The sequence below is a fragment of the Myotis daubentonii genome, chromosome 14 (genome assembly GCF_963259705.1).
Source record: "Myotis daubentonii chromosome 14, mMyoDau2.1, whole genome shotgun sequence".
Classification (NCBI taxonomy): domain Eukaryota; kingdom Metazoa; phylum Chordata; class Mammalia; order Chiroptera; family Vespertilionidae; genus Myotis; species Myotis daubentonii.
The window spans coordinates 37,135,593-37,152,044 of NC_081853.1; the positions used below are offsets into that span (position 1 = coordinate 37,135,593).

Genomic DNA, 16,452 nt, shown 5'->3' on the forward strand with positions numbered 1-16,452 from the left:
GCTTTGTTATATTAATTAGAATCCTTCATTCTAAATACTAGAACAAATCAGAAAGTATATCAACCTATATATTTACAATCAGAGAATAGTATTTTACAATTCTGCCTGAAAATGTTATTTCATCATTATTCTTGAAATGTATTTTCACTGGGTAGAAAATATTAAGCTGGCAATTTTTTCCCCAGCCCAGTGAGATTATGAAACTACTGTTTTCTGGCTTCCATTTCTGTTCCTAGAGCAGTCAGCTATCAGTATAACTGCAATGTTTAGGTAATCTGTCTTTTGTTCTCTGCCAATTGTTAAGATATTCTTCTTGTTGCTGGTGCTCTCCATGTTACTATGATGTGTATCTAGATGTGAACTTCCTTATAAATATTCTGCTTGTGGTTCTCTGAATTTCTTAAAATTCATGGACTGGTATTTTTCATCAGCTCTAAGAAATTCTCAGCTATTACTTCTCCAAACATTGCCTCCTTTCTTATTATTTCTCACTTCTACAATTAGAAAACTGATGAAATACTCTCAGGCTTTCTCATTTTATGTTCTATATATCTTAATGTCTTTCTTTTTATACATTTCCTTGTCTTTTTGTGCTACATTTTGGATAATGTCTTCTTTCCTATGTCCAGTTCATTAATTCTCTTAAGCTGCATTTTATCTACCATTAACTATAACCACTGAGTTTTTCATTTTAGTTATTGTATTTTTTAATTCTAGTTTTATTCAGGTCTTTTTCAAATCTGTTTAGCTTCCTATTCTCTGCAGATATTTTTATAACCATAAAAAACAGTTGTTTTATACCAGTAATCTTTGTCTGATAATTCCAAAATCTAAAGTTTTAGGGGTCTATGTCCATCTATTGTTCCTGCTGCTTCTTACTACTCATAGTGTCTTGTTACCTCACATGCTTGGTTATATTTTACTGTGAACTAATTCTTTGGAAGATTATTTGTGGGAATTCCTAGGACCTAAGATAAAAATGTATCCTACCTGAAAGGACTTTCATTTGTTTCTGCCAAGGACCTAAAAACCATTTTAAATTCACAACTTGAGGCTTTTTTTGGACTAACAGGTAATACTAAATTTGAGCCACAAGTCAAGAGGGGAAAGCCTGCTTAGGAATAGGTATTTTTTTCATGTCCAAAGCAAACTATTCATGCAGGCTCCTATAAGCAAGAGCATAGGAAGGGTTTTAATCTTGGTTTGCGCATACTCTATGGGCATTGCTCTTTGGAGTTCCAATTTCATAGGAAAGGTATTTCCTATCAGACTCAACTCTTTGGGCGTTTCTGGGCGTTAATTTCTATACAAATATGTGCCTTGTGAGGTTTTCAAAACAAAGGCAAAGTTCCCTAAAATGTGACAAATATCCTCAGCGGAAAGCAGTTTTAATATTCTGCTTACTTCTCTGAATTCCTGTTTTCATGTAGATTTTGGCCTGGTAATTTCTTACTATCACATTAGCTCTTAAGGAGAAAAAAAAAATTATTTTAGCATTTCTTATTCTTTTCAGGTAACTGTTTTGTCCATATAACCTAGCTGACCATATTCTACTGTTTTCAATTTTAAAAGGTTTCTTTCATTTTTTTTGCATAAGTCTAACACTGACAGCAATTTGCCTTTATTCAACATGATTCACTGTCGAAGATAGAATTTTTCCAAATCCCAAAACAGATCAATTCCATTGTGTTGTAAGACTATTAAGAGATGAGTAAGATTCTGAAATTAATTCCCCAAAACACAGCCTGTATTATTGCTATAAAATTTCTTGGCCTGTGATTGTTTTACCCCACTTGCAATATGTATGAATACAAAATCTGTATTTCAAACTACTGGAAGATTGGCCAGAGTGGTAAAACAAGACAAATAAGAGAGAACTGAGTTTAATATTGTTTTTGCCAAGAAACAAAATCATAAAGATAAAGAGGTACATAAAAATTGAACAATTCTTCACAATAATTTTTAAAATGTATAAGAAGAATTTAAAAATAAAATTAGGAATATTGGCTATATATGATAGGCAAAGAACGCTTGAGAAATCAATAAGAAAAAAACTTCCCCAAAATTAGACAAAGGACTTAAATAGGCATTGAAGAAATAATAAAAGCAATCTGTCAATTTTTACCAATAGTTTAACCAAAAACAATGATTTGCAATACTTTCTTGGTAGCAAGGCCATGGGCAAATGTAATTTATACCATGCACTAAAAGTTGGGGTATAAATGAATATTATCTATTAGGCAGTTTAACAATAAGTATCAAAATCTAAATTATACATACCTCTGATACAATCCCACTTCTAGAAATTTACAGAGTAATAACATCAGTGCATGAGGATTTAGGAAAGGTAAAATTTTTAAACAGAAACAGAACTGACTGAAATTAGAAGCTATATGTGTATTTAAAACTTAAAAATTAAGAAACTATATGAATAACAGAAAATAGTAATTATTAAAGGAGATTGAGAGTAAAATTTATTTTAAAATTTTTCACTTATAAGTAGTACTTTGACTATTTTTAAATTAATGATATATGATCATGATTCTTGGAGGTTGAAGATATAGACAGAAAGTAACTCATCTAACAACTTTTATAGTTTTATTTTGTTTGTTTTTTAGGTCTGTTTAGTGGATTAAACAGTCACAAGTTCTCTGCCACTTTCTCCATCAGGAGATGGAGTTCCTCCCATCAAATCTGGGCTGACTCTGTTCAACCAATAGAAGACAGCAGAAGTGATGCTCATCAGTTCCAAGCATAATCGTTAACAGGACTGGCTGCTTCCACTTCCTACTCTTAGAATGCTTGTTCTTGGGACACTCCCGATCAGAACCCACCAGTTGTGCCCAGGCCATATGAGGAGGCCCCATGTAGGTGCCCTGAACAACAGCCCTACTGAGCTCCAAGGCAGCAGCCAGAATCAACTGCCAGCCATCTTGGAAGTAGTAACTAACCAACAAAGAACTGACACCAAGTAAAACCAATAAACTACTCCTACCAACTGCTATACAAACTATAAAATCATGTATGAATAAATATTAATGTTGTCTTAAACTATTAAATTGTGGGGAGATTAATCACACAGTAGCTACTAACTGGAACACCCTCTTATTCACTGCTGTATTTTCAGTACCTGGTATGACATCAACTTTTAATAGGCATAGCACCAGGAGTAAAGATGATGTATATAGCCTTGCCACTCACAGACCAGTCAAAAGTGAGACACAGACTCTTAAGTAAAAGACCAATTATAATACATTAATGTCATTGAATAGTACAGGGTATCTGGCCTAACAGGATGGCACAACTCAGACTTAGTGGTGTAAGGAAGCTTCCTGGATATGGCATTTAAGCTGAGACTTCGCAATTCAGTAAGATCAAGCGACAGAATATGTCAGGCTTGAGACAAACAAAAATAATAAGCAGTTCCAAAAACAAAAAGATTTCAGTACTTTAAAATAAATCACAGAGTATAGGAGCGGTAGAAGAAAGAGATACAAGACTGGGACAGAAGTGACGGAAAATATTAAAGGTTCAAAGCTATAGAGTAAGAGAATCAGGTGAGCGGTTAAGAAGATCACCTGGCTACAGTGACACCAGTCAGAAACCTTACAGAAACATTAGCAAGAGACAGAAAATCTGGCAAATCAAGAGATAATGTACCAGAGTAGGGATCAAAAGACAATGGGGTCAAGAGGTAGAATACACAGAGCTCAATGCCTTTAAGAGAAATTTTTAAAAAAGAAGGTAAAACCCTAGCCAGGTGGCTCAGTTGGCTGGAGCGTCCCATACACCAAAAGGTTACAAGTTTGATTCTTGGTTAGGGCACATACGTAGGTTGCGGGTTCAATCCCCGGACAGGGCACATATGGGAGGCAACAGATCAACGTCTCTCTCTCTCTCTCTCTCTCTCTCTCTCTCTCTCTCTCCCCGCGCCCCCCCCCCCCCCCAAATAATTTTTTTTTGCAAAAACCTATCCTTGGGTAAGGATTTTTTTAAAAAGTAAAGTGTGTCTGCCAGGTTTCTAGCTTAAACAACTAGAAAGATAGTGGTGTCATCCACTGAAATAATAAACTTGGGAGAGAGGATAGGTTTTGCAAGAAAAGATGAACTTTCTGTAGGCCATTCAACTGTCCAGTAGCCAATCAGAAAACAAGGGGCTAAAGCTCAGGAAGAAATCAGGGTTGGAGATCCAAGATAACAGACTCGTCAGAAGCTTATTCTATCTTTGTGACACTAATCTCTCATTTTGCAGACAGTTTTAGTGACAAGAAGGAAGGAAATTCAAAGCGCTGATCAGGAGCACTTCCCAGAGAGGCACAAAGCATCTGTTCTGCTGATCAAAGTAGAAAGCATGGAGGGGGAGGGGGAGGGGGAGAGGTATACCTGGATAATATATAGGAAGTCAGAAAACCATTAGAAGGATAGAGTTAAAGAAGTCCAGGGAAGATCATCAGAAAGTAGAAAGAGGGCCAGAGAAAGAGCTGACACACCAGACACTTCCCCATCCTATCCTCTGCCAGTCACTGCCCCCGGTCCATTTTTCACTTCCCAATTGTTTCCATTACATGCAGTCTAACAATTACAAAATTTAATTACACCACCTGATCAGAAAAAGAAAACCATGATACTTGATACTGCAAACAAGCAAACACAGGTCTGATCTCTGTAGTCTATCAGTCTTATCTTTAAATTTTTGCCAAACCACATAGAAAAAATCTTCAAGCTCTCAGGAGATAAAAATGCAAAAATCTCAGAAAAATTCCTTGGTAGGTAGAGCTAAACAACCACAATTATTTTAACTTAAAGTACCAGAGAGCTGTGTCTGTTACCAGGAGTCTTTTGACAAAGTGGAATCACAAAACTTTTCAGCTTAGAGATTGTCTTTAATCAGTTTCTGCTGCTAAAACAAAGTATCATACACTTAGGAGCTTTTAAACAACAGAAATGTCTTTCTCACAATTCTGAGGGCTGAATGCCCTCTCCCAGGTTGCAGACCACAGACTTCTGGTTGTATCCTCACATACCAAGGAGAGGAAGCAAGTTCTCTGGTGACTGTTAATAAGGGAACTAATCCCATTCATGAGGGCTCCACCCTCATGACCTCATCCACCCTCAAAACTTTCTCCCTCAGTTAACTCCTAGTTACCTCCCAAAAGTCTCACCTCCTAATATCATCCCATGGGAAGGGGAACAGGATTTCAACTTATGAATTTTGGGGAAACAGTCCATAACAGAACTCATTTGGTGGAATAACTTTCTGAGAGCTGAGTACATCAATTCACAGTGATACCAAATCCAAACACATTCTGAGTCAATGGAATTAAGAAATTGAAAATTAATCATGAAAAAGACCCTTACGTAAAAATGGCTGGCTTCAATGTTATGCTTATCAACCTGGAAAATGTAAGAGAATCAACTCAAAGGCTGCTTAATAAATAGATTCACATAGTGAATAGTTACAAAATACACAAAAAAATCAGCAGCTCTTTATTCACCAGCAGAAGTCAGGTAGAAACACTGAGAGAGAGAGAGAGAGAGAGAGAGAGAGAGAGAGAGAGAGAGAGAGAGAGAGAGATCCCATTCAAAACAATCTCTATATATAAAAACCTAAGCAACTGTTACGACCGGTCACCTGGTCAACCGGTTGCTATGACGTGCACTGACCACCAGGTGACAGACGCTCAATGCAGGAGCTGCCCCCTGGTGGACAGTGCACTCCCACAGCAGGAGCGCCACTCAGCCAGAAGGCAGGCTCATGCCTGGCAAGTGCAGCTGCTGTGGTGGGAGCCTCTCCTGCCACCATGGCAGCACTACCGAGCAGCAGCGGAGGCAGGCGCAGTGGGAGGCAGGCGCAGTGGGTCAGGATGAGCGGGAGTGGCTCAGGCTCCCCCGCGGCCGTCCACCGCTTCGTGCACTGCTACATCCCTCAGGGTATGTCGGACTGCTGGTTTGGCCCAGCTGAGGGGTCCCAGATTGCGAGAGGGCACAGGCCAGGCCGAGGGACCCCACTGGTGCATGAATCCGTGCACTAGACCTCTAGTAAACTATAACATCTTTTTACTTCTGAGACACATATGCCACCATGGGTTTCAGATAAGGGGCTATAGACCAGGTCTGGAGAATGCAAAGATTAAAGAGCAGAGGAGTTGGTTGAGGAAGGTTTAAGTTATACAGTCAGAGAAGCTGTGAGAAAAAAATGGTTTTCTTATTCTAGGCTTCAAAACACTACACCTGAAAATTTTAAACCAAACCTTTCAAACAACCACAAAAAACATATTTAGCATCTCTACAGCCTTACTTCCTTGTTTTGAAAGATCTGAGTTGCCAAACCATATTTAATAATATTTAATTCTCCAAAGAGATAAGAGCATTACTATACCAATTTTGTATTTCATCCACAAAGTACAAACTTTCTGTTTTATAAGCCAATAGTCTTATACCAAAATAAATGTACAATTTCCATTAGACTCACTCAAATATAATCAGTCTTGATTATGTGGCTATGATCAACCACACTGCAGATTATCCATAGGGCATCCATGATAGATTAACCACGTGCCAGACATCACATAATCATTTATATACACAAAAGCCTGTTGACCATTACCACCTGTCGACCGAACAACAGGTTGACCCTGTCACTATGATGTGCACAGACCTCCAGGCGGCAGACACTCAACGCTGGAGCTGCCCCCTGGTGGTCATTGCGCTCCCACAGCAGGAGCGCCACTCAGCTGACCAACGAGGCAGATGCTGGGCTTGTGGCTGGCAAGTGCAGCTGCAGTGGCAGGAGCCTCTCCTGCCCCCGTGGCGGCGCTACCTAGCGTCAGTGGAGGCAGGCGCCATGGGGCCAGGATGAGCGGGAGCTGCACCCAGCCCAGGAATGGGCTCCTCCGGCCACCTGCCGCTTCATGCACTACTGCATCCCTCGGGGGATGTCAGATTGCCGGTTCCAAAACTGGCAGTCCAACATCCCCCAAGGGGTCCCGGATTGCGAGAGGTCACAGGCCAGGCTGAGGGACCCCGCCGGTGAATGAATCCATGCATTGGGCCTCTAGTTTTACATATGCATGTTATACATATTATATGTATATATGTCTATATATGTATATATGTATGTATATATACACATATATTCTCACTTAATCCTCAAAACAACTTTCTGAGATAGTTATTATTTATCTTCATTTTAAAAATAGAAAAGTGAAGTACTGTGAGGCTAAGGAACTGGCCAGCATGACAGTGTAACAAACATCACAAAAATAGAGTATGAGCTTTGAGAAAACATTTACAACAGGACCTGGTGTTACACTGATTTCCTTCCCAAACTCACTGTTATCCCAGTTAATAGAGAATTAATGCTACTGTAATCAGCCCCACAGGCCCTTCCCACCCCCAATACTCTCCCTCCCCCTAACTTTTTCCCCTCCCCCAGCTAAACCCAGCCACAATCTCTCATTTCTCAAGTTCTAGCACACACACTGCCATTCTAGTGACTTCCCCATGTTAAGAGATGTCTTAGACAAAGCCTTCTATGGTCAAAGACAAAAAGGGGGTAGGAGACAGACCATATATTAAAATGTTTATGAATTACAAATAATTCAACTTACAGTATCATCCTTTATCCTGAGGTTGTCCTTTTTTTTGCAGTGTTAAAATATGATCATGATGACCAATGCTTAGGTGTGTTTTTTTTTTATTGTCCTTACTAGCAAAATAAAATCAGCAACCCTGTCAATCCCCCCAAAACTCTCTTAGGACTAACAAAAATAAAATGAATCTACCAAGTATTCATGAGAAGGTGGAGGACAGGCAGAGGCAGGAAATAAAGGACTGAAAACCTGCAGGGTCAAAGGGAAGCAGATACTACTTGTACATTTAATAGTGACATCCCAATTTAGAGACTGGTCCAGCAAACAAGTACAAACAAAATAATTCTTTGCAAATTTCATTATCTTATTCAGTAAAACTTACAAACACTGAAGAACTGATATTAGTTCATTTCTAAATGGGGAAAAATAAGGGAAACTTTAAAAAGGATGACAGTCTGAATGGGGAAAAAAGGAGACATATGTACTACTATTTGTAATACTTTAAACAATAAAATAAAATTTTAAAAATAATAAAAAAAGGATGACAAATTTGAATTTTAAAATGAAAGATTATAATTTTCAACAATAGGAACAAAGACATAAAAAAATACCATCAAATTATCTTCTAAAAAGGCAACATAGAGAAGATTGTTAAAAACATGGACTCAAGAGTTAGACCGACCGGAGTCCTAGCTGAGTGTCAGCTGTGCAAACCTGAGCATATGTTTCCTTAAAGCCGTGGTCGGCAAACTGCGGCTCGCGAGCCACATGCGGCTCTTTGGCCCCTTGAGTGTGGCTCTTCCTAAGGCTTAGGAGTACCCTAATTAAGTTAATAACAATGTACCTACCTATATAGTTTAAGTTTAAAAAATCTGGCTCTCCAAAGAAATTTCAATCGTTGTACTGTTGATATTTGGCTCTGTTGACTAATGAGTTTGCCGACCACTGGGAAAAGGTTGTTGTGAGGATTACATGCGTTCAAGTAGCTACTAAGCGCTTAGAACAGTGCCTGGCACTCAGTAACTACTTCAAAAGTGCTGTCATAAATATTAGTTAATAACATAAAGAAACAATGGTAAAGTAAGAATTAATGACTATAAGATTTATGGTACTAAAGTTCTGATGTTACACTTCCATGAAGTTGTTTTAAAGTAAAACCATGTTTCTACACATAAAGTATTCGAGGTTATGAGTGACACAAACTTTTCATTTTACGGTTTTTAAGTACATGAGAAAAACATCTGAACCCAGGTAGGATACCCTCAACAGGTGGAGACCCTTAACTCTTTGCCAGTTTGCTTCCAAGGCTGAGGATGGCAATACATACTCAACTGAGGCTGCTTTTGAATGAGAAAGCACACACTCAATACTCCCACCAATTAACACTAGAAAGACTGAAACTTAGTATATACCTATATTGCCCAAAAGCAGTCAAAATGACTGCATTGTGAAAGAATAATATCGGAGCACTCTTCACTTATGTTCCTTAGCTTTTCCAATAACTCACTTCTATTCGACATTTCTTTCATGAATTTAGGGTGCAAAAGAAATAAACAACTTATTAGAACAAGTATCACTGCATAAAGATTCGAATAACAAGTACTAGTTTAGCTTATTGAGCAACTGAAACTTATCAAGTATCGACAATTTATCATGTACTTGTATGTTATCATGTGACAGTAATCGAAAAAAAATGAAAACTGTTATTTCAATGCAGAGCCGAACTGGTCATATAAGAAATTTACTCAGTTCAATAATAAGAGTCATTTGATTATTTAAAATTTCCCAAGCAGTCAAAATGACTGCTTTTGGGAAATATAGGTATAACACATATATATATACCGGAAATGAAGGAGGGGGAGGTAACTACAATTATTAATAAACACATTTATATGTTGTACAAAAAGTCACAAAATTCTAAGACATTGTGTCCTTATATACATAATTGTTTTTCTAATTGAAATTAAAAAGCAGTCAAAATGACTTCCTTGGGCAATCTAGTTAAAGAAACTTTCATCCCAGCAGTGCATTCAGAGGCTGATGTTGATAAAGCCCAACTACCAAAGCTGAGCAATTCCTTCAGCCAGAAACACAGCAAGCTTCCATGGGAAATCCACAGACCAGGTGATAGAGGCGCCACTCAGCATGCACACCTGGTACCTGCGCTCTTCCTGGTTGGGGCAGCTCCCCCAGTTCTGCCGCTACCCCGGCCCTGGGCCCCAGACCTGGCCTGCTCACTCTGCATAAGTGATCTCCCTATGAAAACCCTTCTCAGTTCATCCTATTTGCCCCTTCTCTCAAGTCACCTCTACACCAGGGTGAGTTATTAAAAGGCACTTGTCCACTGATACATCGTTTTATTTCTTAGCACACAAGTTAATCACCTCCTTGTTACTCAAGGATGGTTCCTTGTCCAGCAGTACCTAGAAGCTTATAGGAAACGCAGAATATCAAGCTGAATCACAGATCTACTGACCCAGACTTGGCACCTTCAAACAGGAATCTTCAAGGGATTCCTATGCACATTAAAGTTTGAGAAGCACTGTTCCAAATGACTCTACTGTAAAATTTAAAAATGCTCAATTTCACATTTGAATTCAGAGATATATGATGAAAATAACCAAGATGCGGAATTAGGAAAGGTCATTATGAGAAATAACAAATACTTGAATTTCGTTACCACTGATACCAATAAGTATTCAAAGATTTGTACCATTTTCAACAACAGTAATGCTTCCCGCTTGGAGTCATTATTTTGTGCAACGGCACAAAACCAATAATATATAGTTTTATTGAGACTCTAGCTTATTGTCCAAAGAGTGCAAAAGTGACTGGGTCTAGAAATGTCAGCTCAACCGGCCGCAAACTGTGCACTCTGCATGCTAAAATTTCGGGATTCTGTCCTATTTAAAGTCGACAAATGAAACTTTTTCCAGAAAGCCATTCAGAAAAAAAAAAAAAACCTTTAAGGATGTAAACTTGAAAACATAGATCAAGTTCCTGGAACTAACACTGTTTAATCCTAGCATTGAAAAAGTCACGTGCAGACCGAACATTGTTTTTACAGGTTTGTGTTCGTTTTTCCAGGAAAAGTCGGGGGGGGGGGGGGGGGGGACAACTTTCACCCGCAGCCAAGTTTCTCGTATCCGGAAAGGCCTCAACGTGCATGTTCCTACAGGTGAATACACTGAAGTCGCGCTACAACAAGGACACGGTTCTCCCCTCAAAGGTGAGAGGCTCCCGTTTCTGGTAAAGGCAGCGTTTTAAAGGGATTTGGGGGACGGCGGGCCGGTTTCGCTTCCGGCCTGCGAAGGAAGCGTGCAGCCCGGGGCAGAAAGGAGCCGGGACGTTTACCAAGTAGGAAGTGGCGCCCGACCGAGTCCAGCCACCATGCCTGCCCTCTCGCTGCAGCTGGCCTGGAAGCCTGCACCCCACTCTCCCCAGGGCGGGCGGGCAGGCAGGCTGGGGGCGCAGCCTCCACGCCGGCTCGCCCGGGAGCTGGGGGAGCCTCCCCTCCGCACCCCCACCCCCAGCCGCTCTGGGAAGCGCACGAACGCGAGGCTGTACTAATACCCTCCCCCGCGCGACAGCGGCGGCGGCAGCACCCGCACCCGCACCCGCAGGCCGCCCCGGGAGGCGGAGGCAGCAGCAACAGCGAGGGGAGGGGAGGGAGGCGGGACTGGTCCTGAGACGCTCAGGGGGAACCCGGGCGGGAGCCTCTGCATGTGGGGGATGCTCTGGAGGAAGCCGGAGGCGCCCCGAGGGCTCAGCATTTTTATGATCATCATCATCATTTTGCTTTACCTGTGGCGCAGAAGGGCTCCCCAGCTCCTACTCCCTGAATCCTCCTCCTCCCCTCCTCTTTCTCTCTCTCTCTCTCCCTCAGTCTCGGCCGGGCGCTCGCGGGACCGGCCGGCCCGACCAGAAAGAGAACAGGGCGGGAAGGGTGGCGGCGGCGACCAGCGGCCACGTGACCACGCTCGCGCCGTAACGGCGGCCGCTTCCTGCCGCGCGCCCTCCCCGCGCTCCACCTCTCATAACCCCGCGGCGCTCGCGGGTCCGCGGCGCCCGTGCGCAGGCGCCCGCCTGGGCCTGGAGACTGCGCGGGCGCGAGGCGCGCTCCCTCCCGGGGCCAAGTGTGTGGGGCCCCAGGAGGCTTGAGGTAGGGCGTGAACCAGCGGCGCAGCCTCGCCGAGCCGGCCGGCCGCGAGAGCGCATGCGCAGGAGGCTCTTTAAATGTTTTCCTCCCGTTCTCGCTCCAGGGGCACCACCAACAAACGCACAGCTGGAGCCTGGGAACCTGCCACTGGGACTTAGCTACTAGCACTCACCACTCACCAATGCCTTTCCCAGTGGCGACTGAGAGGAAGGGGAGATGTCAGCCCCCGGGACCCTCCCAGCCTAAGAATTTACATTTCCTTGCATACAAAATGGTCTTCCATTGGTTTTCTATAGCTGAGTAGACTCCTATTCATACTTCAAGGCCCAGTTTATCTATCACTTCTTCCTCCGTGAAATGTACCCTACCCTGTTTGGGGAGAGTATTAGCATTTTGTGCTGACCTACTTTAATATAACCGATAGAGAAGTTATATGTAACAGTTATTTTTTTTACAGACCCGCAATCCTAGGCTCGGATTTTGTCTTCTCCACATACCCTAGGACAGTATGTGTCTTTAGCATTGTGGCCTCTCAGTAAAGGTGTGATGACTGACTGACAGAATACAGGCAATGCCTAAACCCTGTCTTGTTGCCCTCCACTTACCCTTTCACCGAAGCAGAAGCACACGTGGAATGCTAGTGTTTGTTTCCCCAATAGGAAAGCCTTTGAAAGGCGGTGCTAATTAGAGTAGTAAATGCTTCAACTTGTAAAAAAAGATTTATGATTTTTTATTACCTTACCTTCACCAAGAGCTCCAAAGGAAATTGATACTGTTGAGTCCAGCAAAGGGAAACCAAGGGAGAGAAACGTCAAATTTCCAAAGGTTAGCTAGCTTCAGAGAGGGTCCCTGTACGGGAGACCTTTCTTCACAAACACTCCCCTTCACCCAGGGATTCCCTTTCTTTCTGTTGCCCCACTTTTTTTAAAATATATATTTTTTATTATTGATTTCAGAGAGGAAGGGAGAGGGAGAGAGAGATAGAAACATCAATGATGAGAGAGAATAATTGATCAGCTGCCTCCTGCACGCCCCACACTGGGGATGGAGTCTGCAGCCCACCTGGGCACCTGGGAATCAAACCATGACCTCCTGGTTCATAGGTTGATGCTCAACCACTGAGCCACACCAGCCAGGCTCTGTTGCCCCTCTTTGATGTAGAATGTGGCTAGGCTAAATTAGTGCTTCTAGCCAGATTTAATCAGGACAAATAATTAAAATGTAAAAACTGGAAGTTCTGGCTAGATAAGTCATCCTATATAATAAAAGAGAAATCCTATATAATAAAAGAGAAACATGTAAATTGTCCCTCCACTGCGCTCACCAGCCAATCAGGAGTGGGTATGCAAATTAACCTGACAAAGATGGTGGGTTAATTTGCATACATAGGCACCAGGTGGAGAGCAGGGCGGGAGAGCTGGCAGAGAGTGGAGCAGCTTGGGGAACTTGGCTCCCCAAGCCTCCAGACGGAGAACAGAGAGGGAGAGCTAGTGGCTTGGAGGACTTGGCAGAGTGGGAGGCCATGGGATGGAGACAGAGCAGGAAGGGAAAACCAAGAGCACAGGGAGCACCAGGAATGCTGGGAATCGTAGTTCTGGTGGCAGACAGATCTCCTAGACATTAGATCAGTGGTTCTCAACCATCCTAATGCCGCAACCCTTTAATACAGTTTCTCATGTTGTGGTGACCCCCAATTTCATTGTTACAAATTGAACATAATTAAAGCATAGTGATTAATCACAAAAACAATATGTAATTATATATATGTTTTCCGATGGTCTTAGATGACCCTTGTGAAAGGGTCGTTTGACCCCCAAAGGGATCGCGACTCACAGGTTGAGAACCGCTGCACTAGAGCAAAGTGAGCCTGGAGCAAGTTACTGTTGCGGTGGGGGATGGACGGAAAGCAAAGGTGAGAGACATAAGTAAAATCAGAGTGTCTAGGAAAAATTAAAGGGAAGATATCCTAAAACTTTCAGGAAATCTCCGCCAATGAAGCAAAGAAAAAAAAATGCCTCTATTATTGTGTGAGCAACAAACCAAACTGGGTTGGGGGGTCTCAGACAATTCGCTCATATGATTGCAAAGACAGACAGAAACTGCCGAATTGGAGAGGGCTTCCCTGAGGGCTCCCAGATTGGAGAGGGTGCAGGTCAGGCTGAGGGACCCCCACACTCCCCCAGTGCACAAATGTCATGCACCGGGCCTCTAGTCATTACTATAAAACTAGTGAATGCTGGCATGATGTTCAAGAAACAGGACTAACAATAAAATCCCAGAAAATGTTGGGATAAATGTTGATCAATAAACAGTATTAGCAGAACTTCTGAAAAAGTAGGAAAATCGTGTTGGGAAGGGAGAATTTTCTTTCTACCTTTCTAGGTTCTTGGGCTGGTCTAATAATCAAATTAATATAACAGATTAACAGGAGAAAAACAAATTTAATAACACATATATGGGGTCCCAAAAGAATGTGAAACCCAAGGGCAAGTTGGGCAGTTGAGGCTTATACAGTAAATCTTCACTTAATATTGTTGATAGGTTCTGTGACTTTAAGTGAAACAACATATAATAAAATCAATTTTAACCATAGGCTAATTGATATAATCAGGTTCCTAGGGCATTTCATCAACATTATAGCAAAATGACATTGAAAGAAATGACATTATTCTAGGACCTGCTGTATGCCATACCGAGCTAAGAAATGAGGTAGGGAACAGGGCTTAAAGGAGGGAAAGGATAATTCATAGGAAAATAAGAAGAGCAGATGTTTGTTAATTAAGCATTTGTCCTGCCATACAGATAGGTTATCCAGATAAAAAGTTATGTCTGGTAATAGTTCTCTTTCTGGGACACCCGGGCTATCTACATTCTTTCAGTAATTTGGGGACAGGTAAAAGTTTTTCTTGAATCTTCTGGGCCTTGATTGCCTTCATATAGTCCACATTGCCAAAGTGACAAATTTTGGGGAGGCCTGTTCTGAACCCCTTCAGTCACAACCCTCAAAACTCCAATCTTATATGTCTACAACATTGATAGACACTTTTCTGACCCCACCAAATAGTTTGTTACTACCTAGTTTATGCTAATACCTACCTATTCTAAATATCCAGTCCAAGGCTCAGACTCTGTGGGAGAATATTAATTTGGTGGTTCACAATGAACCATGCCTTCCCAGTATTCACTTCTTTGTGTAATCCTTTCCCCTTGTGTCTGGGCTGGACTTGTCACCTGCTTGAAACAATAAAATGTGGCAAAATGACTATGCCAGTTCTAGGCCTTAAGAAGGCTTTGCAGTGACCATGTTTAACTTTATCAGAGCCCTAGTTATGGAAAACAGAAGTGACTAGGAAATCCCCCCCATCTGTCTATGTTCTGGGAAATGGCTTACCACAAAAAAATCACCCTTCCCCATATGACTTAGATGAGATTCACTGTCCACTTTTTCTCACGAGACTAGAAGATGACTCCTTGTTTACCTGTGGCAAAGCCCAACACAGACCTCTCCATTTTTTTCTAACTTGTTCACAAGCTCAGACAAAAATCCTTCAATTTACTGGTCTTTGTCTCAAGAATGTTTAGCTGAGGTTAGAATTGTTTGTCCCCTTGAAATTAGCTAGACCCATAGATAAACATTTCCTGACTGACCAAGGCTTAAAACTTCTCCAGATTACAAACTAATCCCAACTGTGACTTGTCTACTCATCCCTATGAAAGCATAAGGCACAACCACCTTCCCAAGGCACTCTGATCTTCATCTTCAAATCTGGGTAGTCTCCCTATTTCAGTAGCCAAAATAAAATCTATTCCGTTGCTTGTTTAGTTTTTGTGTTTGACAGCCACTTCTGTTTTTATCCTTTAGGGGAAGCATGATGTAAGTAAACCAACTACTCTGACACTACCATGCTGTAAGAAGTCTAACCTGGCCATCCGGAGAGGCTGAATGGAGGAAAATGGAGGCCCCTGGCTGATAGCCCAGCAGTGCTCCAGTTGGACACACACATGAGTGAGGCCATTTTAGAAGTGGATTCTCCAACCCCAATCAAGTTGACACCACATGGAGCATAAACAAGCTGTTCTCCACCAAGCCCAAATTGCAGAATTGTGGGCAAATTTGTGGTTCTGTGAAACCACCGAGTTTGGTGGTGGTTTGTTAGTAGCAATATATAACCAGAATAGAATTATATATCCAGCTCTCTGCTAGAGATGTGTCCCAAATGGTCCCACTAGCACCTCAAAGTCAACCTGCTCAAATTGAGCTTTTCAAATTCCCTCCAAATCTGCCCGTTTTCCTGTGCCCCTACTGCCACTGGTAGTGCATTGTCTTCCCCTCCATTCTGAGCCCCAAGCAGATAACCTGAGCAGATAACTTGACTCTTCCTTATCCTGCAACATTTAGGCACCAAGTAATGGGGTTCCTTCTCCAGCCCCACCAACATCTCACCTCTGATCCTCATCATCTCTCCTGAAGTACTGAGGATTAGTCAATTTCTTCAGTGTTGCAGGAAGATTCCCATCTGCCCCCAGATTTCCTTAGACTGCGGGGTGGTGGGGAGGGGGATGACCAGCCAGTGGACCCTTTAAGGCCCACGAAATCTTTGGGCTGGCCCTGCCAAGGCATTAGGGCTGAGTTAATTAAATGTTTGACCAAATATAGCAGGCTAATTTTTTTAAGCAGGCTAATTTTTAAGTTGATAATTT

At 42.0% G+C, this 16,452-nt stretch overlaps 1 protein-coding gene across 5 annotated transcripts in view; it reads right to left on the reverse strand.

The window, feature by feature from the left end:
* TBC1D5 (TBC1 domain family member 5) overlaps positions 1–11,563 on the reverse strand; it is a 457,482-nt gene extending 445,919 nt beyond the window's left edge. For all 5 annotated transcript variants that reach the window (XM_059664053.1, XM_059664048.1, XM_059664051.1 and 2 more), the window contains exon 1: positions 11,397–11,563. The gene's annotated coding sequence lies outside the window, so the exon portion shown is untranslated. The remainder of the gene's footprint in view (positions 1–11,396) is intronic.
* Between the last annotated feature and the right edge of the window lie 4,889 nt (positions 11,564–16,452).